The sequence below is a fragment of the Filicampus tigris genome, chromosome 10 (genome assembly GCF_054856515.1).
Source record: "Filicampus tigris isolate MCC_2025a chromosome 10, RoL_Ftig_1.0, whole genome shotgun sequence".
Taxonomy (NCBI): Eukaryota; Metazoa; Chordata; class Actinopteri; order Syngnathiformes; family Syngnathidae; genus Filicampus; species Filicampus tigris.
In genome coordinates this window covers 12,543,442-12,567,971 of record NC_141226.1, presented here as the reverse complement: position 1 = coordinate 12,567,971, position 24,530 = coordinate 12,543,442, and the positions used below count along the sequence as shown (strand labels likewise).

The 24,530-nt window shown below is 40.6% G+C and overlaps 1 protein-coding gene across 6 annotated transcripts in view; it reads right to left on the bottom strand.

Annotated features, from left to right (window-relative positions):
- ralyla (RALY RNA binding protein like a) overlaps positions 1 to 22,974 on the bottom strand; it is a 52,373-nt gene extending 29,399 nt beyond the window's left edge. For 2 of the 6 annotated variants that reach the window (XM_086043270.1, XM_086043267.1), the window contains exons 1-2: positions 22,853 to 22,974; positions 10,458 to 10,535 (exon numbers count right to left, since the gene is read on the bottom strand). The gene's annotated coding sequence lies outside the window, so the exon portion shown is untranslated. Of the gene's footprint in view, positions 1 to 10,457; positions 10,536 to 22,458; positions 22,564 to 22,852 lie in introns of all 6 variants that reach the window. The other 4 variants (XM_086043268.1, XM_086043269.1, XM_086043271.1 and 1 more) reach the window with 4 other exon arrangements.
- Between the last annotated feature and the right edge of the window lie 1,556 nt (positions 22,975 to 24,530).

Sequence of the window (24,530 nt, the reverse complement as noted above, 5' to 3'; positions counted from 1 at the left end):
AATATTCTCTACAGTAGATTTCCCTCCAGGATACCACACATTCTTACATTAAAACCTCACACACACACAATGGAGGACAACTGCAGCTTTGTGGAGTTGATTAACCTAAAAGTTTGCGAGAGTAAAAAGTCCGACAAAGCCCGTAGTTGCGAGCGCCGAGGTCATTAGACGGTTGATTATGCAAGCATGAGTACAGTTAAGCAGACTTAATTGGACAAAGCCGGGAGCCGCTGAATTGAAGTCCATGCTGAGCACAAAAGGGTTACAGAGAAGGCCTCTGCTCGTTAATTAGCAGCTGAAAAGAAGAAAGTGTGAAAAAATGTACATGTTCGCTCAACTATGTTGTCTGTATGCCAATTAGAATTAGTCATGGTTTTGTATATATCGTTTCTTATTGAATACACCATTTTTTGTATCGTTGCTTTTATAACAAACACGGCAAGTTCAGCTCAGAAATAAAATCCCAACGCAGTACGGACATCAGCAATGATTGGAGAGCAATGCATCGTGGGCAAGTGAACGAGCCATCGCTGTAACATCATCCATCCATCCAAAATGGTGAATGGGCTTTCACTCGTGTAGCACTTTTTGAGCAACTGGGTGTTCAGTATCTTGCTCATGGACACTTCGACATGATTACAATGTCCAGGGATCGAACCCCCAACCTCTGGGTTGGGAGATGATCACTATAGCACTGAGCCGTCCATCAATGTAATATAATGTCTCTTTTATTCTGTCCAGCTATATCTATTCTCCCATCTAGCCACCAATCCATCAATCCGATGAACCATCAAAATATCCTTCCATCCACCCAACAATATGCCCATCCATTTATCTATCATCCATCCATTTATCCTTCCATCCATTCATCGATCCATCCTCCCATCCATCCATGTATACATCCTCAAACCTTCTATTCATCCAACTAGCCATGTGTTCATCTAGCCAGCTACATCATTATTCCTCCAATTACTTTCCATTCTCCACTCAATGATCCATCAGTCTTTCTTTCCATCCATCCAACTATAATGTGAATGTATTCTTCCATCATTTATCCTTCCTACTTGATGAGATCATCTAACCTTCCATTCGATCAATTACAACTTTCTATCTTACCACCCATTTTTCCCATCTATACAAATATGGATCATTTATTCTACCCCTCATCCAACTACTTTCAATTACTCATCCTACGACCCATCGTATATCTTCCATCATGTAAAAATATGTCCATCCCCTTCTTCTATCCTTTCTTCCAACTACACCCATCAACCCAACTAATTATAAAGTACACAATTCAAACTATCTATCCTTTCATCCATCCCTCCATCCAACTAATGAAGAACCAACTCATCTTCCATTCATCCAACATCAATCTATACTTTTACACAGCCACTCATCCAATTATATCCAACTAGCCAACTACACATACCGTGCACACCAGAGCTGGGCAGTCCGTCCCCGGGCCGGACCGGTCGGACCCTCCGGCCAGGCCGGATGCCCATTTTTGGGGCGGAGGGGTGGGGGGTGACAAATTTTTTTAAATGGCTGGACTAAGCATGGCCGGAAGTGGATTTTAGTCCGGCCCACTAATGCTTGCAGACTTGTCGTCTGTTGGACCCAAATAATTACACAATATGACAAAACCAACCCCAGGGCTCGCAATGGAAGTTGGTACACGCAGCTGGGTAAGTACGTGAGTAAGTGGCGCGTTTGACGCGTGTCCACATCGGGTTTGAATAGTAAGTTAGCCAGCTAATTGTCTTTCAATCAACCTCTTCCGTTAGCATCTCTCCCGCGGTGGCATCATGCACGTTTTTTTTTTTTTTTGGGGGGGGGGGATAACGGGGCGGGGGCCGACAATGTTTATGAATATGGCCGGGGGGTCGCGGGCGGATGTGCAAAAAAGGGTCAAGTGCCCAGCTCTGGTGCACACATACTACCATATCTTTCGATGAATTCATCCATTTCATTAATCCTTACAGCTACCCACCCAACTACAATTTGCAATTAGTTTTACAAATCATCTTGCCAGCCATGCATCCATCCAATATCAATCTAGCATTTTGCTTAGCTATCCATCGAACTCCATCCAAACACCAATCCATTTATCCACCACTTTGCTCACAATTGCTCAATAAATCCCAGACGTACTAGAATATTTCATAGAAAATCTTGCAAGAAGAGTCATAGGGCAGGGGGAAAACTGCATATATTCTCCCATGTTCACTTCCTGTTGATGTATTTGCACTTCCCGTGGCAGTATTCTCACTCTCGTTTATTTCCCTGCAGCTTTCCAATCCTCTCACCCCCACCCAAAACATTCTATCTCCATCCTCTTCCTGCTCTCCACCACCACCAAGAGCAGCAGGAGCAGCGTAAAGAGCCCGAGGCAGAGTTCAGTGTTATTTTCTCTTTAATCATCCTACAAGTGCTGCTTTATTCATTGCAAATTCCATCTGTTCTAACAGGCTATGCGTGCTCTGAAATACAGGCCTGCGTGCTACTTAAAGTTACCGGTAAAGTGGATTCCAAATAAGAATCACCCGACAAACATAAAGCTCACTCTCTGGGTCAGGAAGGATGTCTCTTTTTAACATGATTATTTTTCCTTTTTAACTTCTGCTCAGGTTCCCTAAAAGCCCAATGGCAAGGATTCAAAAGATATGATCTTTTTCCCGTGTGTTTATGCCGGCTCGGCTCATGAGACGTTTAGGAGACATCTAATGAGACTTTCAACCCATCAAACCTTTTTTCACTAGCTCAAAATATATTCATGCAAGCTACACTCACCAGCCATCTCATTAGGTACACTATTTGATGAGATCCAACACAAGAAATTCAAAACAGGATGATAATTCTCACTTTGAAGTGATTGAAGTCCTTATCTTACAAGAAATGTTACACGTCAAAATATCACTATATATATATTATCTATTAGAGAAGATTGTTTCATCTCGGCTTTTTGCAGATGTGGTACTGTTGGCTTCTTCAAGCCGCGATCTCCAACTCTCACTGGAGCGGTTCGCAGCCGAATGTGAAGCGCTTGGGATGAAAATCAGCACCTCCAAATCTCAGACCATGGTCCTCAGTCGGACAAGGGAGGAGCGCCTTCTCCGGGTCGGGGATGAGATCCATGCCCCAAGTTATCTTGGGGTCCTGTTCTCGAGTGAGGGCAGGATGGAGCGTGAGCTCAAACAGGCGGTCGGTGCAGCGTCTGCTGTGATGCGGACTCTGTATCAGTGTGTCGCGGTAGCTGAGCAGAGTCCAAAGGCGAAGCTCTCGATTTACCGGTCGATCTACTTTCCTATCCTCACCTATGGTCACGAGCTGAAATGAGTTTCCTCCACAGAGTGCCCGGCGGGCTCTCCCCTTAAAGATAGGGTCAGGAGCTCAGTCGTCCGGGAGGGATTCAGAGTCGAGCCGCTGCTCCTCCACGTTGAGAGGAGCCAGATGAGATGGCTCGGGCATCTGATTAGGATGCCTCCTGGATGCCTCCCCGGTAAGGTGTTCCGAGCACGTCCAACCGGCAGGAGGCCCCGAGGATGACCCAGGACACACTGGAGAGACTATGTCGCCGAGCTGGCCTGGGAACACCTTGGGGTGCCTCCGGAAGAGTTGGAAGACGTGGCTGGGGGAGAGGGAAGTCTGGGCTTCCCGACTGAAGCTGCTGCCTTCCGCGACCCGACCCCGGACTCTCGCGTTAGATACTGGATGAATGGATGGACGGATGGACATAAAATACGCTGCAAAAAAAATTGTGGTTTTAGAGGGAAAAAAGTTTTTTTTTAAAGTTTAAATATGATTTAAAAAAGGGTAAATTTACAAGAAAAACTTTTTTCGTATTTCGTAAAAACGTATTTTCCACATTACAGGCAGCTACCTTTTTCCCACGCTTTGAACCAAGAGGCTTTTAATGTGACGCAGTTTATTGATGAAGTTTTACTGGCTAGCTTTGAGCCGTCAATAGATTTACCCAAAGTCTCGTCGCATCTGACCAATGAAATTACCTAACACGTCCTGAGTCTGCACTCATACTGAATATTCTTCAGCCATTTGCAGTTGTAGTGTGCAAACAGGCTGCCTGAAATGCGGAAGTGTGTGGGCGTTCTCATTGTCAAATTAATGCTGGGCTTACAGCTAAGGATTTTCACAGTCTCTGACTAAAAAGTGAAAGTCAGAAGGAAGTTTTAACGTTTTACTGGAGTCACAATGTGCTTCCGTCATCTCGATTGTTTACTGTAAGGGTAATCTCATCTGTTTTAGGTCAGTCTTTTCCTAGTCTTGGCCTTACACAAGTTTAATGTTTAATCGAACATTAAACGTGTTCGATATTATCACGTCTTTGAGTTTTCGCGGTGACGTGACACAACCGACTACCAGTAGATGAGCTCCAACAAAATTGGAAACAGGAAACTCTGCAAACAATCACGAGAGCGGCATGGATGGAGGGGAAATACCAGCGAAAACACGACTGATTATAATAGTAAAAATTGTGACAAAAGATGCCTAAAATTTTTTTGTTGTCGTCGTGTAGTGACCCTCCAAAATTCATAGTCTGTAAAATCTCGGTCTGAGACTGGGCTGTGACTATAAACTCTCCAACTTGTCTATGAGCAGGTGTGAGTGGAGCGTTTTCCAAGGGTTTTCCAAATCTTCTCAAAGTCTTCTGATGAGCACGTATCTTAAGTCAAAATATTACATTAAGATCTAATAATTTCACACACCAAAAGGTCACAACAAAAGAACAAAATATAGTACTCATTTTACAAAAACTAAAGCTATCATTTTGTAAGTATAAAGTAAAAATATTACTTGATCCTGGATCCTGGATTGGAGATATACAGCAATATGTCAAGAATAAAATGCACATTTTACAAGACACATACTTGTAATTTTATGACAAAATGTAATATTGTGTTAAAAAAAAGAAAAGGTAATTTTATGAGATTTTTTTTGTAATTTTATTTCATGCTTGCAGGCATAGTAGTAAACATTGTTAAATAACTGTTAATCAAAGGCAGAACCTTTTTAAACACATCTCTGTGGGCAATGGTGCCTAATAAAGAGTCTGTGTGAATTGAAACCCTCCCTCATTTTTCCACCACTCTTGTTATCATGCCTTCAAATAAAGGCAGTAAAGAAGTTTATACTTCTTCAAGCTCATTGAAAGAAAATAAAGAAAAACATCAAAAGCAAATCCTTTTGCCATTATTCATGAGACTCTAAGATCCTCAAAGCCTGTTTGAGAAGAAAGAAGAAAAAGTATGCGGCGGACAGTAACTGCTGGCAAACCATGGCGGAAAAACAACCCAGCCAGCAAAGGCGGGAGAGCAGGAGAGTCATGCAGCCATGTTTATAATAGAGTGGTGCCTTGAGTAATGAGTTTAATTCATTCCGTGACCACCTTCGTAATTCAAAAGCCCTCATATATCAAATCGTCTGTCCCCACTGGAATGAATGGAAATACCGCTAATCCGTTCTGCCCCCCACAAAAAGGAAAAATATGTGTGTTGTTTGGTAAGAAAACAACTCTATAATATTGTACTTTAAAAAAACAGAGTGTGGGTCCACACTTCACAAGTGCAATAATAACATACTGTAATTAAATAGAATGTAACGAATTAAACTGTGTGTACATCAAGATTTCATTCTGCAATTCAATTTATTGCGCTGCTCCTTGTTTTGTGCCCACCATGGCAGTATGTCATGTAGACACAAATGAAGATGAATGACACTTGCTCTTCAATTTAACCAGTCGAAACATGATAAGAATAAAATGCAAATTTTACTAGATCAAACTAGTAATGTTATGATAATAAAATAGAAATATACTGCAAATATTTTAATTAAAAAAAACGTAAAGCACAGTGCAAAAAGTTCTCATTTACAGAATATTAAGTGAAGAGTATGACATGAAGAAGTCAAAATTTTATTTTATTCATCCATCTCAATTGCTTATCCTCACAAGGGTCGCAGGTGTGCTGGAACCTATTCCTGCTGTCTTTGGGCAGTAGGAGGTGTACACCCTGAAATCGTTGCCAGCCAATCAAAGGCACTTTTTTTTATTATTTTTAAGGAAAACAATTTTTTTTCAGGCCAAAATATGACAATAATAACATAACATGTACACATGTACAAGATTCAAGATACAAGATTAATATTATCAATTAAACTGTAAATGAATACATAATTTACCGGTATTAAATCAATTAATCATGCACAAAGTTAAAATTATGTAGATTTATTTCACAAAATAATACTAATGTTGAGTTGAAATATGGCAAGAATAAAATGTTAATTTAACTGGAAAATACATATTTTATGATGATGAATTTGAAAATATTTGCAAAAAAAAAGTAAAAGGAGAAGAAAAATTGCTGGAATATAAGTTTTAATTTTACAGGGAAAAATATATTTTATGAGAAAAAAAATTGGGGTAATTTGGGGGTATGTTTTGGGAACAATTTAATGGTAATAAAATGAAACTTTATAAAACATGTTCCTGTACTCAAAAATAAAACATTAAGATTTGTTGAAGTAGAAATAGGACAATTTATGAGAAAAAAAGTTACAGTTTATTATTATAAAATTGAAAAATGGTACCAAAAAGTACATTTACAGTGAGGAATATCCAGATTTCATGATACATTCATTAAAAAAAAATCATGCAGAATTATAAATGTATTCTTGTAACTTCTCCTTCGAGGTTAAATTTAACCTTTTTTAAAGTGGAAGTCTACCAGAAAAATGTTCTTTACTAAAATATGTTTTATGCAGTCCCGCTAGTTGAAACGGCATTCCGATTAATGTGAAATATGTGTGGAATACGTTTGTGGAATATGAGTTAAGCGGCAAAATTCAACCGTTTTTGCCACTTTGTCACTTTCTGTCGGCTGAAAATGACATCACCACTGCTCAGGACCCAGGTAACGACCAATCATATTTCACCTTCAGAAAACAAGTGAGTCGCATATAAAACATATTATTGCAAAGAATTTTGGGGGGTTGACTTTCAGCTTTAAGACTCCTGTCATAGACCATAAACAAACGCCATTTGAGGTGGCAACGACAGAGACGATTCTCTCTTTAATACGACCACAAAGGTGTTGTTTTAGGGTCATCTTGCTACATATGGCATGTTTAATGATGCGTCAAAGCAAAGAGTCTCACCTGCGCTGTCATCATCATTAGTGTGAAATAAGGTTGTGTTTAATTTGCCGACGTCTTTATGAACTGTCTGCTGTGACACATTAAACATGTCACTTGTGCTATCATCAAAGCACAGTGACAGGCGAGTGTAAAGAAATCAAGCGGCAGAGTCTGCGGATACGTGGCTATAATCATCTTTTTTTTTAATTACTTTGAATGACAGCCAAACGCATTAGGGACTAAGTGTGGACTCAAATCTAATTACATTTTTTTACTGTCTTAATTTAAAAGCTACGGCACGGCACAAGTCCGCTCACTCTGCTTTTATGCACTGACGTGTCATAAAATACGAGGAGGTATTAAAAAATACGCTGCGGCAAATTACATGAAAGCGGATGATAGTGATTAAAAGCACTGGTCCTTCGAGCCTGCGTATACTATAATTCATGACCTTACGCACAAAGGCAAGGGAATGAAACTGATCAACACGCATTAAGTCAAAATTAAACAATGGATTAGGGAGTTAAGCTACATTAGCGCTAAATGAAATGTAATCATTGAGCATAATGGATCAAAGCAGGGGTTGGGAACCTGCAGCCTGATTTCAAACTGCAAGCGGTGATGAATCCTATAAATGGTCATCAAACTTTGATGCCATTCGCCACCCACATTTGATGGCCTCAGGAAAAAAAAAAGCTTTGCAACTTTAGCGTCACCATCTGTCAAAGATACCTGATTCCAGTTGAGGCAAATTCCTTAAAGCGGGAGTCAACCCAAATATATATTTTTTTCAAGAATATGTTCCCAGCAGGTCCACTAGTTGAAACACAGCATTCTGATTCATTTTGTGACTGTGGAATATAAGTTAAGCAGCAAAATCCACCCCGTTTTTAGCCATCTCTTCGGGAGGCCATTTTGTCTTCTGTCGACTGAAAATGACATCACAACTGCTCACAACCACCAATCACGGCTGACCTGTTTTCTGAATCTGAGACGCATTATTCATCAGAATGCCCTGTTTCAACTAGTCGGCTTGTATAGCACATATTCTTGAAAAAAATATGTTTGTGTTGACTTCGCCTTTTAAAAATCCAACAAAAATACTTGCTGCAAATGGCCACGTCAATTCGGAATGGCTGATTTTTTGTCCAATTTCAGGCATGGGTCCTTAGACGTCTTTACACATCCTTTTATGATTGATATGTCCACCCAATTTCTTGTCAACTGGCCAAACTGTTTTCGGGGGGGAATAATTTTTCTACTCCCTTTTTATGGCAAACACTGTAAATACTCCAACTTTGATGCCATGCTTTAGCATGCTTTTGCTATGATCCGCATGTAAGGTTGGGTCTCATTTGGACGAGTTTCCTTGTCAGAGTTTTGGAATGCATATATTATTTATTTATAAATATTGTCATGTCATCTTCCAAACCGCTTATCCTATACAGGGTCGCGGGGAGTTGCTGGAGCCTATCCCAGCCGTCAATGGGCGAAGGCAGACAACACCCTGAACTGGTCGCCAGCCAGTCGCAGGGCACACACAGACACTGTCACTGAGCGGGAATCGATCCCACGCTGCCCGCACACAACTCAGGCGTGTGTACCACTACACTATCAGTGGACTTTATAAATATTTACTTCTGTTTTTATTTATTTATTCTAACCTGTAGGAAGAGTGAGCCTAAAATAGGAGCTTCAAATGGAATGGTACATTTTCAGATATGGGTTTAAATATACATTACATTATGTTAAAAACAAAGCCAGTGCCCTTCTAATAAGACCGTCTTTCCATTATCAGCGATAATTATCCATTATTTTTCTTTTTCTTTGCTAAAAGCGCAAATGACTCGGCTAATGCATGGCGGAAACATTCCGAGACTCAATTAGCAATTAAGGGCTTAATGAATAGACACATGCTCGCCGGCCCGTGTCTCTCCCGGCGGATTCTAATCTCCCCCTTTGCACAGTAAACAGTGGCTAATGCAGCAGGGACGACACACCGCTGCCGGTTATTGTGGGAATATAATAATAATAAGACAATGCTGTCGCTGTTTACCATGGAAACGCTGACAGGACTGTTGAGCGCTAATGTGCAAAACCGAGTCATTAAAAGTAAGAAGCTGCATTTGAAGCCGGAGCCAAAATCAAACAACTTCTTGTGAACAATTTTTACCAGATCAGTTATTTGTTATTTATTTGATCTATTTGTTTGATTTTTGGTAGGTTTCTACTTTCTGTTTTTCCCAACAATAGGACCTTCAGCTAGGGTCTGTATCAACCATTATTTGTTTGTGAGCAAAGGACTTCAGTTTGGATCTTTTATGAGCAGTGTCCTGCTTTTGGATCCATGTGTTTGTACTGCTACTGGTTCCATTTTGGTAGTTTTTCAGTTTCCTGTTTTCTCATTAGTGTAGCTATCGACCAACTTTTTTGGAGAATTGGACTTTGATTCGGATCTTCTATGATTGGTGTGGTACAGTCCACTCATTCATATGTATTGGTTATAGTTTTATCTTTGTAAGTTTTCTACTCCTCTTTGACTGGTTTTATTTTGGTAGGGTTCCGCTTCCTGTTTTTCCATTCCATTCTTGTTGGCTTAGTAGGGCTCTCAGCTGCTGTTATCAACCAACTTTATGCGGAAAAAAAGGCTTGGAAGTGGCTCTTCATTAAGCGGTATGGTATGTTTAAGTCCATCTGTTTGTGCTGCTACTGGTATTATTTTGGCAGGTGTCAATTATTTTTGTTTCATTCCCATTCTATTTGGCTTGACAGGACTCTAGCCATATCCAGTAGTGAGCAAATTCATGTTACCAAATTACCAGAGATGGGCATTCCGTACCAGGGACGGAAAGGTCCGTCCGTCCGGGACCCATTTTGGGGACGGAGGATGAGAAGAATATAGAATATACGGTAAAGTGTCTTGCAAGTGTCCTGTCTCTGTCTCTGCAAATTAATTTCAATCTTCTATCAGTGCTGTGGTGCATTTTAGGCCATCTGTTTGTAACGTTTGACAAGAAAGAGCAATGACTACAATGGCTTCTCACATTTTCTACTAGCTAACTCGCTGCCACGTGCCGTCACTTGTGAGCAAAAGCGGTAGTGTAGAAGAAGGAACGGGAATGAGGAAGGCAAAAAGGTGAAACAATTGCAACGCCAAGCTTCTTCAACCATCTTAGCCCGACTATCAAAGACGAAGCACGAAGGCATACATCAAGCGAGGTAGGTGGATATTAGCTTATAAATTATTACTCTCTCCTTTTTTATGTTCGCTCCGTCAGCCCCCGTCATTTACATATTACTCATACCTTTAATGAACTGCCTTTTTGGAATGGCGAGCTGCTGTTTGGCTGCGTTGTGGGTGAGCCCGTGACCGCGCCGACCTCCTGTAAAGAGAATACATCACGATTTCAATCAGCCTCATCTCTCACTTTCGCGCTGAATTTATGCCGGTGCTGCGAGGCGTGGCAAACACATGGGGGGCACCCGGCGCTTAAAATGAGTCACGACCGCCGTGATCTGATTGGAAGCAACCTATAGCCTCACCCAGGCCGACGACAGCCGGGAGATAAAAGCAGTAGGACCTATAGAGGCAGTATTATCTGTGCAACGCCGCTCGCTATCTCACACCTTCTCATCATAGCCACTTGATGATTATCTGGGAATTTTTAGTCATTCATTACATATTGCCAACCTCATCTGTGAGGTCCATGCTGGTGCTGCATTCAACACAGTTAAGGAAAAACAAATCTCACACCACATCATTCACAGATGATACAAACTAAAGTGCTTTGTTCTCAACAAGTCGGACAGTATCAGTTCCAACACAGTATTATCAAGCCGACAGTAGAACAGGAAGTATAATTTACCAAAATAAAATCGATAGATACACAAACAGCTGTACTGAGATGCACGATGCTAGTCATTTAGATCCAAATCAAAGTGCCTTCACTTCACTAATAAAAATTTGGACATTACCAGCTCCAACTAAGAGTCCTATTAACAAAACAGGAACTACTTCCACTAGCAAAATAAGAGCATAAGCAGCTCAGACAGACTGAAACTCACACCGCTCAAAGAGGATGAAGTTGATCAGTCTTCAAGTCACTGATGCCTAATTATAATAAAACATAGGGAAGTAAGCACCTGCCAAAACAAAACCAGTAGCAGCACAAACACAAGGACTCAAATGCAGCAAACCAGTCACAGAGAATCCAGCGCAAACTCCTTTGTTCACAAAAGTTGCTTGATACCACACTGCAAAAAAAAAACACAACTTGTAATTTTTGGGGCTGAAACTAATTTAAGTTGGAACAACTTTTAAATGTATATTATTGACATTTTCAGCAACGCGTTAGTTAGCACAACAAAGCAAGCGAGTTGTTTGCTCCAAAACCTTTTGCTGAGTTGTTTTTACTTATATCCTTAAAGTGGAAGACGATAGAAAAGACAATTAGTTCTGTAAACACTTATTTCTTTGTTGAAAATGCAGGAAAACACATCAGCAAAACTTAAAACATTTTGTTGAATTGCCCAACGTCAAATTTTATCAAGGTTTTATGCCTTGAAATTTTGAGTTCACTCAACTTTTTTTTGTTGTTTTACAGTGTAGCTTTGGATGAGAGTCCCTACAAGCCAACGAGAACAACAAAAACAGGGAAGTATAAAGCCCTAAATTAAAACCTGATTCCTTCACTTAAATCTGAGAAAACATACTTTTTTCTGTTTTATTACTTTTTAAAAAAAATTCTTTAGCACTTTTTTTTTTAATTCAATCATACAATGACAATTCCGATTTTCTTGTTATCATATTTAAATTGGTTTTCACTCTCATGGAATATCAAATCTGTAATTGTCAGCCTTTTTAACCCAGGGACAGATCTGACCTCAAATGCATTTGTCTATAAAACAAATACAGCAGTGCCTTGAGATTAAAAATGACCCGACTTACGAGTTTTTTGAGATACGAGCCATGATTCGGACGATTTTTTTGCTTTGACTTGCGATCGTAAACTTGAGAAGCACTTTGTGGTGGCATTAAACTCAGTCAAACTCACTTCACAATAAGCAGAGGTAAGTAAATTAGTGAACAATTCTTCCAAAAAAGTGAATCGATACAAAAAAAAGACAGCCGCTCCCAGCTGAAGATAACGTCACACTAAAGATAAAAGAAAGATAATTACACTTTGTGTATTTTAAACAACATAGCTTAACTTAATGCAAACAAACAATGCATTAGGCCAAGGACATGCTAATGGTTAGCGTTGATAGTGCTGGTTTTTGAAGCAATGGATATTTGAACAAAAACACATCATGGATAACACATCAATACTCACAGGCATATATTTTTATCTTCTACGAATAATTACTGGCATTATAGCAGCTTCCTGAGTCACAGTAGTAGTTAAAGAATTCTTCATGTGTGTCTGCACTCTGTATGACGTATGATGTATTTTATTTCCACCCGGTGGCCAAGGTGCCACACATCCAAAGGAGCAGCACAATAAATTGGATTGTAAAAACAAACTGTGTCATTCTTTACAGTCTATTTAATTAAATGATTACAATATTTTGTTATAAAGCACAATATTATAGACTGCTATTTTCACTTTCCTACACCATTTTATATTTTTGTAGAGTGTGGGGGGGTCTATAGTGGACTAACTGCATTTCCAATCAATTCAATGTAAACAGACTACTTGAGAAATGGGTGTTTTGCATTACGAGTGTCACCACGGAACAAATTCAATTCATTGCACCACTGAATTGATAATCAAGAATGGACTTTTAGTAACTATATTGTAAATGTATGAAATGGTGAACTCAAGCATTCAGACAAAAAGGTGCAGTGGGTGAAGATTTCCACATTAGCTTCTAGCACTAGGTTAGCAGCAATGACTAGCAGAGAGAATGACCCTGTAGTTCCTTTTTCAATGCCAAAGTGCTCCTAAAATTAGATAATAAGATGAGAATCACACTTATCATCACACTCTCCATCACCTGCCTTTCGTCTCATCCAAAAAGGTCACTCCCGTCCCTAATGATCAACGCGTTGGAGTTTTTCTGCCATGAAAGTTAGCATGTTTGGCTACGAGCTAATAACTTGCTGCCCTCGTGACCCACTTTGTTAAACGTGGTGGAGGAGATGCTATATTTGGCAGCAAAAGTGGAGAAATCACTCCATGCCAGGAGATAGGAGGACGTCACGGCCTATGTTAGAATCCCACCACTGCACCCGCACATGCGGGTCTCCCGCCCGCCTTCTTTTACACCCTCTGTCTCTCTCCTTTGTAAAGAAAATGTATATTTATTTCAGTGATGTAATTTCTGAATCATTTGACGACAAAGCCTGCTGCCGCCTAATGTTCCCTGAGGCCATTTCGCAAAGACAGATTCGTCTTTCATGAAAGTGTAACCACAAGAAAGACTTGCGTCAAAACAGTTTTAAGAGGTTCTCTGAAATTGAATTACAAGAAAACCGGGAAATGAGAATTTACTGAACTCTGACGAGGGAAAATGCAACGAGATGCCTCTTCAAAGATGGAGCGCCAACTCCAAATGTAGTAATGGTGGCGATCGCGTATGTGTGTAAAAAGCCAAATAAGAATAATTATCAGAACATCGCAGACCTGTGCCAAGGGACGAGTGTTAAAGAAAATGACAACAACAACAACAACAAAAACATGCTGATACCAATTTAAACATGGTAGTTTTTGACATTTATTTTGCGTTCCCATTGGAGTTGAATTCTGCTTGTGATGTTTGACAAGAAGGAGCAATGAGCTGTTTAACTCATTCTTTACTTCGAAAAAAAAAAAAAGATTATAGTCAATGTTCCTAAGCTGCGTCCGTGAGTAACTGCGCACTTCTCTCACACTCTGAGCGCAGGTGGTGACGCTGGCGCACACCACGCACACACATTACATTTGTACACTCACTCCTTCCTTTTCACCCCAGTTTAATCTACAAACAGGACACCACACCTCCCACTTACAACAGTTTCAGCAGGGGGGCCCAGTAGTTCTATAGTTTGAAGCATACGTTGACACACATACACTCACCCTCACCACTGACGCGACGCTCTGTTTGTAAATGAGACTCTTTCGTGCATTTCTGAAGTCAGGTGGCTAGACATTTTTGTGTATTATTAAATTACATTTGTTCCATTATTTATGAGTGGACAATGTGAGACCATATTATTACAGCATATTGGTTCTTGTGGTCTATAAACTGTTATGGTTTTAAAGCTGTTTACTGTATTATTTGTACAATATTAAAGCAATGCTTGTGGATGACATTAAAGGCAATTTTTTAATAAAGTTTCAAAGGAAGATAAATCAAAAGCAATTTATATTTGAACTTTAAACTGTGTCATCTTGCTTTATTATGTCTAATTAGAATTCAGATTGTTTCAGTAAATTGAAACCTGCTTTTCATTCCTTTACATTTTTAACCAGTTTGCATGGTTTTAACTATTCAGTTTGTTTTTCAAGTAAACATCTTAGTCAGGTGAAGTAATATAAGTTAGTGAAACTTAGATAAGTATGTTATATGAGGGATTGGCATGGCTCAGTGGTAGCGTGGTCGTTTCCCCATCCCGAGGTTGTGAGTTCCATTCCCGGCCGTTGTGACCATGTTGAAGTATCCTTGAGCAAGATAGCGAAACCTCAGTTGCTCCTGATGCAGAGTCATCATTATGTAAATGAGGTAACAGTGTGCAATGCTTTGAGTACCAAAGGTAGAGGTAAGGGGTAAATTATCAAGTACTCTTGATTGTTTAAATTGCTTAAACTAATTTTTAAGTGTACTCTAAAAACAAAGTTGTAGTTGGTACAACTCAAATTAACTACTTTTCTTGACTTGTTTTTTTTAAGTGCAAGCGTTTTGCGTGCTTTTTTAAAGTAATGATAACTAATTGGATTTTACAGTGCAGTGTGTGCGTCCTCTCGTTGCATCACATTGCTTATTGCGGAGTAACACACGGCTACACACCTAAATCGTTTTCCCTGTGTCAGATTAAGAAAAAGTAATTCTAAAAGGAACACAGGAAGCCATTGTGCTCACGTGAATTCTCATTTTGTTTCTTATCTAGGAATGAAACCTCTTTTTGAGCCCTCTGAATGGGGGTCACAGAGCTTGAAATAGCATCAGACTCGTGCGGCGGCGAGGGCAGGGGTTACTGAGCAAAGACTGAGGCGAGAATGGGCGTAATAAAGTCCTGGCGGCTGCCCACGGTGCTGAAATCAAACGGCATCTCCTCTTAAAAAAGGGGGGGAGAGGGAGGATGAAAAGATGCCAGCGCTGAGATGAAGCCGCCGCGGGGCTAATGGCACTGCCTCGCGACAGACAGCGCTCGCACACTGAGCCAGTTGTTTGTGAAAAGACGCCCGGGAGCCGTGTTGAAAGATACATTTTAGCGTGGCGAAAAAAACAGAGTTGCTCTAATAGGGAACAGTGGGCATTGGCACATGTATAATAGAACACGACGCCAGTGGTCCGCTTGTAAATGTTGACACGTTCTCTGAGCTTCTTCTTCGACCGGTATTTAAAGTAGTCATTCCTTCCTGGCTGTTGGACTCCCGTGCGGAACCTCGGGTTGGGAAACACTGAAGTACGCAGCAGGAGGGCCTTATTTCCAGAGGTGGGCATTCCGACAAACTGACGGACCGGTTTGTCAGTCTGTCACTGACGGACGCCTGTTTTGCTGACGATTGACAGGACACCACTTACGAAAGACGGACTAGTGAATGGCAAAAGGGGGTTTTCATATGTCAGTATAATTGCCATCCGTCACTGTCAAACCATTAGTCCGTCACTGGTGGATGCCCGTTTTCTGAAATTTTCTGGGGGGGACCGACTGATAGATCAAAAGACTTCTGACGGATTAACTGGCGGCCTTAACTGGCGGCCTTAACTGACGGACTGACGATTACAATTCAGTTCGTCATGAAAAATGACGGACTGATGAATGACGGACAGATAGCCAGTCTTCTGATGGATGACGGACCAGCAAAATGTTGTAAAATGCCCACTTGTGCTTATTTCCAACATTCTTGAGCCTCAATTACACGGGTGTCTCCTGTCCCATGGGTTCATCCAATTGGGCCCTTAAAAGATGGCGTCTTGGCAAACCATCCCACTTCAGACACTAAAGCTAGCTGGATCACGTACACACATTGTAACAGTAGTGACCCCATTTCAATTCTATAAGTGCTTCAATTTCACAGGTGGCACCTATCACAATGGGCCATTCAACTGGGCGCCTCAAGATTAACCGTCCTACTACTATAAATACTACTACGCCAAAGAGCACATGTTCCAATACACAACCTCTCGCTTTTGGTCCCACACATGCCAGTTGGTTTTAAAAAATAACATAGTTGGCTTCACTGTCCAACTTCTGAAACCAAAGATCTTGGGAGCTTGCTCATGTAAACAACATTATTGACTGGACGAATGTGCCCTATTTCATTCCTCTTTTTGTTCCAGGATTGTGAGGTCACTTGTCCTAAGAGGCTTTATAACTGGGTAGACAAGCGGATGGGCCAGGCCCTTTGGTGCGTTAGCTCCATTGCACACTCGATGACTCCAATGACATTCCGCATCTCGCTACCTCCCTCTTCTAGGAATGGGCTCTTTTTCCCGCAAACTACTTTCCCCTTCCAGAGAACAAGAGCGTTCTTCCGACTGGGCATGCCACGAGTGGTTACTAACATCCCGTGTTTCATGTCATTTTTTGGGATGTTCACGAAACTGTACACTGACCACAACAGATTGCATCCACAAAAGAAAAATGACCAGATTCCTAAAATAATTGTTTGTACCTATTCAAAGGGCCAAAAGGAGAAAGGTATGTTCCATAAATTTTTTAAAAAGTGCTGGACTAAGCATGGCCGGAAGTGGATTTTAGTCCGGCCCACTAATCGCCCCTAATGCGTTTGACGTGGTCGCGAGGCGGCCAAATTTCATATCAGCCTACTCAGTGAAAGGCTTCTTTTTAGGCTTCTTTCTACACCCGCGTCGGCGCGAGCGACAACTGCCGCATTGATTCACGTGACCGACGCATTGTGCTGTTGGCGACAGGTCTGCGACACATGCCACGCACACAATTCCCTACTTCCGGAAATATGCCGTAGCAAACCTGCTGTTGCATAGTGGTTTGCTGGTATGCTTTTATTTTGATTTTACTTTGGCCGTGAAGAAGGGGAAGTGTGCAAAATAAATAAGTAACTTATTGGACCCAAATAATTATACAATACGACAAAACCAACCCCGGGGCTCGCAATGGAAGTAATCACACGCAGTTGGGTAAGTAGTAAAGTACTAGTGGCGCATTTTGAAGCGTGTTTGAAGCATGCCCACAGCGGGTTTGAATAGTAAATTAGCCAGCTAATGATCCTTAAAAAGCCTCTGCCGTTCGCATCCCTCCCGCGGCGGCATCAATCACGGACACTTTATTTTTTTTTTTTGTGGCGCGAGGCAGAACGGGCGGGGGGTGCTAATTTTCATGAATAAGGGCGGGGGGTCGCGGCCGGAAGGGTACCCAAGTCCGGGGTGGAGGGTCGCGGCCGGACCGGCAAAAAAGGGTCAAGTGCCCAGCTCTGATTATTATTAATCAGAATGCCGTGTTTCAACTAGTGGGCCTGCTGGGAACGTATTCTTGAAAAAAATGTGCTTGGGTTGATTTCCTCTTTGAGGCTTCTTTTATTCTGTAAGTAAAAGGCCTCCGCCGCGGGGCCAGAAAGCCGGCTTAGGTCCAGCTTTATAGATGTCTGTCTGCCTGCCTTAACTTCATTCCTTGCTTGTGGCTCATAGTGATTCAGTGCATGTGTACCTAAAGCCGGCTATTACAGAGCGTCATCCGCGGCCAGAGATCAGCATTGTTTTCTTAGCGGCACATTTCATGCTCAGCAAGCCTGACCTGATGTCCAGCATGCAAAAGATGTCAAATGTCATACGTCTTCCCAAGATGATTTAGGGGAGAGATGGTGAAAAGTTTAAGCGCCTCATGCACAAAACCCCGGTGTCATCCTCTGCGTATGATTACCTCCGCCGCCAAGGATGCAAAAACTAAAGACTCCCATCCCCCCCAAAAAACGTGACAGTCAAACAGGGACAGTGCACTTCAGGAAATTGTTCTGTTTTTGAAGGGGTGCACAATTTTAGAAGGTATTACAATTCCATCTGTGATCATTATTTTAATGTTGAATAAATGAACAAATTTAATTACACCGCCGAACCACAGTTCCCCGCCCACCCCCCGTGAGATAAAAAGATTGAGTTACAAGTGTTTTGATTGGTCAGTTTGAATGTGCTCTTATGCATTATTGTTATTATTATAATATTAAATTCGTTTCTCAAGTCACCACTGTATAGTGACAGGTGTAACAATTACCGGTACATGCTCTTTTACTAGATAGCAGAAAGTACAAATAACGTGTTCCCACCTGTTGCCCCTTATGAAATAGAATAATAGCGTTGTGTTCAACTAAACAGCCCCAGATTTCGCACTGAGTATGGTCAGTTAATGTGTGAGCAAATTGAGATGAGATCATTCTTGTTTCAGTTTGTGTACTTTTTATGACATTTTTATTTGGTGGTGTGTCATGAGGTTTTTCTGACCTAAAATACAGTACGTATGCACATTTGCTTAATCAAGTTTGGGAAACACTGGTTCGGTTTAAATTGATGTATACAATATGTGACCTACAGGCTAAAGGTTGCCCGACATGCGTTTTGCATTTGAGCTGACGGTCAATGTCAAGCAACTAATCAAATCTACAAGCAAGGTTTGCATAATGAACAAGCCCAGTATTTGGACGACATGCCACACTGCCCCCACCCCCTCCCTGTCACCAACTCATTAAGGCCGTTTTCAAGTTGCCAAGTGTGTGATGTGTGACAGTGGTTGTCAGTTGTCCAGAACACAACGCCACGCAACGAGATGAGCGCCTGTGCACGCAGGAGGCGCACAGCTGTGCCTGCCTCCATTGGCAGGTAGTGTTTTGTTTCTCCGCGGCACACATTTGCACTGCAAATGTCCAATTTGTGGATACTGCACAGAACTTTGCACGTGTGCTGTGAGGTTCCCATCGCCCTTCTATGCAACAGGTTGTTGAACCTTATTTCCTTGACCGATTAATCGGGGAAGTTAATTATTGACTGGGTGATTTGTCGTATTTTGTCGATTGATATGAGGTTATTACTCAGAATGTTTATTTAATTTAACTTCCGTAATTGTAGGATGTCCCCGCTGACATGCATTTGCACTACCAGGGCTGCCAACAGAGAGTTTACAAAATCACTTTTCTGACCCCGATAGTGACATTTTGTCAAAAAAGCTTTAAAGTGGATGTCAACCCAAACTTTTTTTTTCAAGAATGTGTTCTATGCAGGCTCACTACACGGCATTCTGATTAATATTGCGTTTGTGGAATAAGAGTTGATCCACCCCTTTTTAGCCATCTCAGTCACTCTTGTCACATCTGTCAACTGAAAATGACATCACAGATGCTCAGGGCTCAGATAAGCACTAATCAGGGTTCGGCTTCAGTAAACAAGTGAGCTCTGATTGGTTATTATCTGAGCCCTGCGCAACTGTGATGTCATTTTCAGTCAACAGAAGTGACAAAATGGCCGCCCTCAGAGATGGCTAAAAACGGGTGGATTAAAATTCCACATTTGCAATATTTATCAGAATGCCTTGTTTCAACTAGTGGGCCTGCAATGAACATATTCTTGAAAAAATATCTTTGGGTTGACTTCCACTTTAAGACTTTAACTCTCGCTAAGAACTGGACAACATGAATGTGATACAAAGAAATTGTAAACCTCAAATGCATTATTTTAGTCTCTTGCAGCAGTGAATTGTGGAAGAGTAACTGTCATGATCTGTGTTTTCGTTGATTTTGTTTCATGTTTTCCGTGTCCCTTTTTTTTCGTGTCTTGTCTTGCTCGTTAGGTTTTTGTTCTGTCTATCTGTCTGTTCTCGTCGGCCCGGTCCCTTGTGTCAACCAATCAGCACCCTCGAGCCATTCGTGTCTCCAGGTGTAACTCGGTGTCTCATCAGTTTGCTTGGACAGCGGAACCTCGACAGTGGAACTCGACGAACGCCCCTATTTATGAACATTTAGTGTTACACACACAATTTTAGTACAAAATTTACCTCACTTGACATACTATTCTTGATATACGAACAGTCTTGGCATGAAGGATTGCTGTTGCCAGGAGCAGTCACTTCCACTCCAAGGAAGAACTGCCTTCCCTAAATAAAAGGGCCCGCTGGTGATAGTGTGAAAGAGATCAACAAATAATTGTAAAAATGAGCAATAGAAATGTGTCACAAGTGAGTATTTTAAATGACAATATTATTTTATTATATGCTGCATTATGATGGGGTTTTTTTTGTTTACTTTAAAAAACAAACACACATTTTTCTGTATTGGTATGCCAAAATCAACCAATTAATTACAAAAGAAAAAGAGACATTTAAAAAAAAAACACTTGAATCTGAATTTCTCCATGTTGTTATGGAAGCTGTAGTCCTCCTCCCCCTTTTCCACTCCTTTTTTAAGTTAGCGACCAATAACTACTTATCATGTTTTTTAAGTGTTTTCATTTTGGATAATAGCATGTTTTCACTTATTTCTAAATTCCAATCTATTTATTTGTAACCACGCACTGGTAAAAAAAATAATACTTTTTTAGTTTTGGGGCTGGAACGGAATAATTGAATTTCCTTTCATTTCAATGGGAAACATTACCTTGATTTATAAACATTTCAGGTTACAAACGGGCTCATCGAACCAATTAAGTTCATGACTTGAGGATCCACTGTATTTATGTCCCTGGTTTCTTTCTGTCTTTGTCGATTCATTTTTGTTGTTGCTGTCAGTTGTTACATAGCCCTACTCATGTTTGTTTTGGTGAGTGTTTTTGTTTCTTTGAATTTTCCTATTGACGACTGATATCTAAAAACAAAAAACTCATAAGTCGGGTCACTCGTGTCTCACAGCATCACTCTCTCAGAGTAATGTAGCCTGAAGGAGTTTTGTCATAGCATGGATGTAGTTAATTTCCTATTAGTCTTCCTTAGACAGCAAACTGGTTAAGAGTGAATCAATCAGCCAAGTATTGCACTTTATTTCAACTTAACTGCTTCAAGATGTTATTAATAGACAATAGGTTGAATCGATGACTACTGTATATGCCCATCTCTAAAACAAAACAAGCCTCTCATGAGTTTATATACGGTGTAGTTAATATTTTAAAGGATATCTATATCGTGCATTCTTTTCACAATTTAAAACAGCTCCCAGGTGTCTTATCAACATCTTTGTTGCATGCTTTCGGTATAATACTATACATGTACAAGGATCCAGAATTACAACACACCTGGCCTGTTTTGACACTGCTCAGCCCATCCCCTCTGGGGCCAACACAGGGGCCACTTTCATCACCATGACAATCAGGGTTGGGGCTGGGGTCTTCAACAAGACGAATGGCCACTACTTGTTGAAACGGGGACTGAAACAAGCAAGGCCCAAAATGTTAGCATGGGCTGTATTTTCACTCCTGGTGGAAGCACTTCATCACCAAGTCACCAATTTACACGTATCAAGAAAAATCCCAGGCAGGCACGGGGCGAACATGTAAATTCTACACAAAAGGCCAGAGCAGAAATTCAAGCATGCTAACCACTAGCATGCCGTGTCACCATCAGCACAGGTGTATTTTTGTAGATTTTTGGAGTACAATTTTGTATTTTCTTCTAATATTTGTGTATGTGTGTATTTTCCCCCTCATATTTTGTCAAATTTTTAATTTCATGTTTTTTATACATCACGTCATAACTGTGTACATCAGTGACTTGAGATACGACTTTAATTCGTTCAAATCACTCGTATCTCAAATCATTGTTCCTAGAAATGGTGTAAGAAACAACATCATCATAAACGTACCTCAAGTCTATGCTTGCAATTCAAAGAAAAAAAATGGCAGAATAACGGCTCATACCTTCAAAAACTCACTGCATATTTGAATATTCAAGTACTTATTTATCCAATATTTTTTACTGTTTCCTAATATAATATTTTGTATTATTTCCTCATCTAATATTTTGTAGTATCTTTTCGTCATAAGGTTTGATGTATTTTTTCTATTTAAGAAAATATGTTATACTTTAAAAATAACTATACTTTTTGTAAGATTTTTGTTTTCTAAAAATCTTGAAATGTTTTTTTTTCCCCCCATTATATATCCCCTTAAGAAAAGCTCATTAAAATGTGCATTCATGCAACAAAAGTTCACCTGGCGTCTGCATGAAGAACTCCATTCCAAGTTCCACTGTCACCTGCTGGGAAAATAATCAAAATCCTCCAAAATCAAAAGTGATTTTCATTTCCACCACCAAAGCTGCAAAAAAATAAAAACAATCAAAAAATTCAGAGTAAAATTGCCCCAAAAATCAACGCAAAAGGAGCCACCGAAGAGACCAGGGGCGGGAGACGGAGCAAAAGGTGAATGCTGCTAAAATAGACAAGCGGATCCAAACCATTCCACGAGCACGTATGTGTCCTGCGTGGACGTGCGGGATGAATAGAAAGCATTGCATGCGCACAACAGCTGTGGTCGGAACACCAACAACAAATCAAGAAAAAACTAAAACAAGAGAAGAAAATGCGAGATCAAATGATGTACTCACCGAGCGGGAGTATGGAAAAAGAAATGTGGCGGGTGCTTGGCACACAGGCAGGCTGACACTCTCTCTAGTGTGTCTGCCCGCTGCTCGCAGAATCAGCCGGCGCTGGTGTCACGTGACACAGGAGGGGCCATGCTTGTGTGGATCGTGACGTACGCGCAAGTGGGTTCATTAGGACTACCTTTTCTTTTTTTTTTACTTTCTCCTCCTCTGTATGAATGGATGGAACGATCAGAGATATGTAAATATGCAGCCTCTGGACACTTCATTAGGAACAACATATCGAATGCGAAATTCAGCAATTCCTTTATTGCCTTTACAAACAATAACACTGGTCAACATCAAATTTTATTCTGAGATGGCATTATGTGTCCCTAAATGTATTTTTGACACTGGTTTAAAAAATATATTTTCTTTTTTTTCAAGCACTTCAGGTTTTTTTTTTATTTGTTGTTTTTAAGGTTGACCTACAAAAGCTCGTGCAATACAGATTTTACCATGCGGATGATGCGGTGTAATTTATATCTATAAAATTCCACTTGCTGCTGAACCTAACGTTTAATTAATAATAATATGACTACGTTATTATTATTATTATTATTATTATTATTATTATTATCAAAACATGATGTGCGCTAAAGGGTTAGTGTTAGGGTTAGGATTAGTGTTTGTGAAAAATTTTGTAAAAAAATTTTTGACCAGTGTAATGGTCACTTTTGATTGATACTTGTAGATGTACCATTTGGTATTCACAGCTTAGGGTACGAAGAGAATTTTTAGATTATCCGTCTACATGTGTTGCTTCACTGGTTGTATTCAGATGTCCATTGTCTGAAGCGAAACAACACTGCCACATAGATGCTAAGTGTTAGCCCGTGTGCCTGTGGAGTTTCCTGTTGTGTGTTGGCATGAAGGTTGCAGAGGCTATGTGGTTGTTATAAATACACTGATACTGTAAAATTCTCTGTGTTTTATGTTTAGTTTGAAAGCAACGTTCAACTGAGAGTGGCAATAAACCGCATATAGCCTCTTTTTTTAAAACTAATAATTATATCTGCCAAACTTCTGCTTGTTGTGAAGTGAGTTGAGTTCACTGCAGCCCTACGGTGCTTGTATCTCAAATTTGCGTTCACAAGTCAAAGCAAAAACAAACGAAAAAAATCAGTCTAATCCTTAACTCTTATCTCGACAAACTCTTAAGTCGGGTCACTTGTATCTCAAGGTGCCGCTGTATTAGTTAAGTTGAGGTTGTGCAGTTAATAAAAGGCTTACAAACCTGCCCATCTCCATTATGAGCGTATTGCTTCGGCCATCTGATATTTCCTTTATGCCTTTGCTAATTAACAAGGTCCCTGAAGGCATCATCACCTCCCCCAACCTACCCATCAAATTGAGTAAGAGGGTCTCCACACAAAATCAATATATCCATTTATACCTCTTAGGGGAGGGGGGCCTTTCTCATTAAAAACTACTTAAAGCATTAATCAAGTGAGTTTCTAATGAGCCCAGGGGTAGTATTGACAATCAATAGGTACGAGGGGTCTTAAACCCAGGTCAGGTGAGACACAGTGCTGCCTGAGCATCTTGTGCGTGCGTGTGTGTGTGTTAGAGTGCAGCCCAGCCTGTCATCATGATTTATTCGATGCTGTGACAGCTCTGCTTGTGCTTCATCTGTACTCAG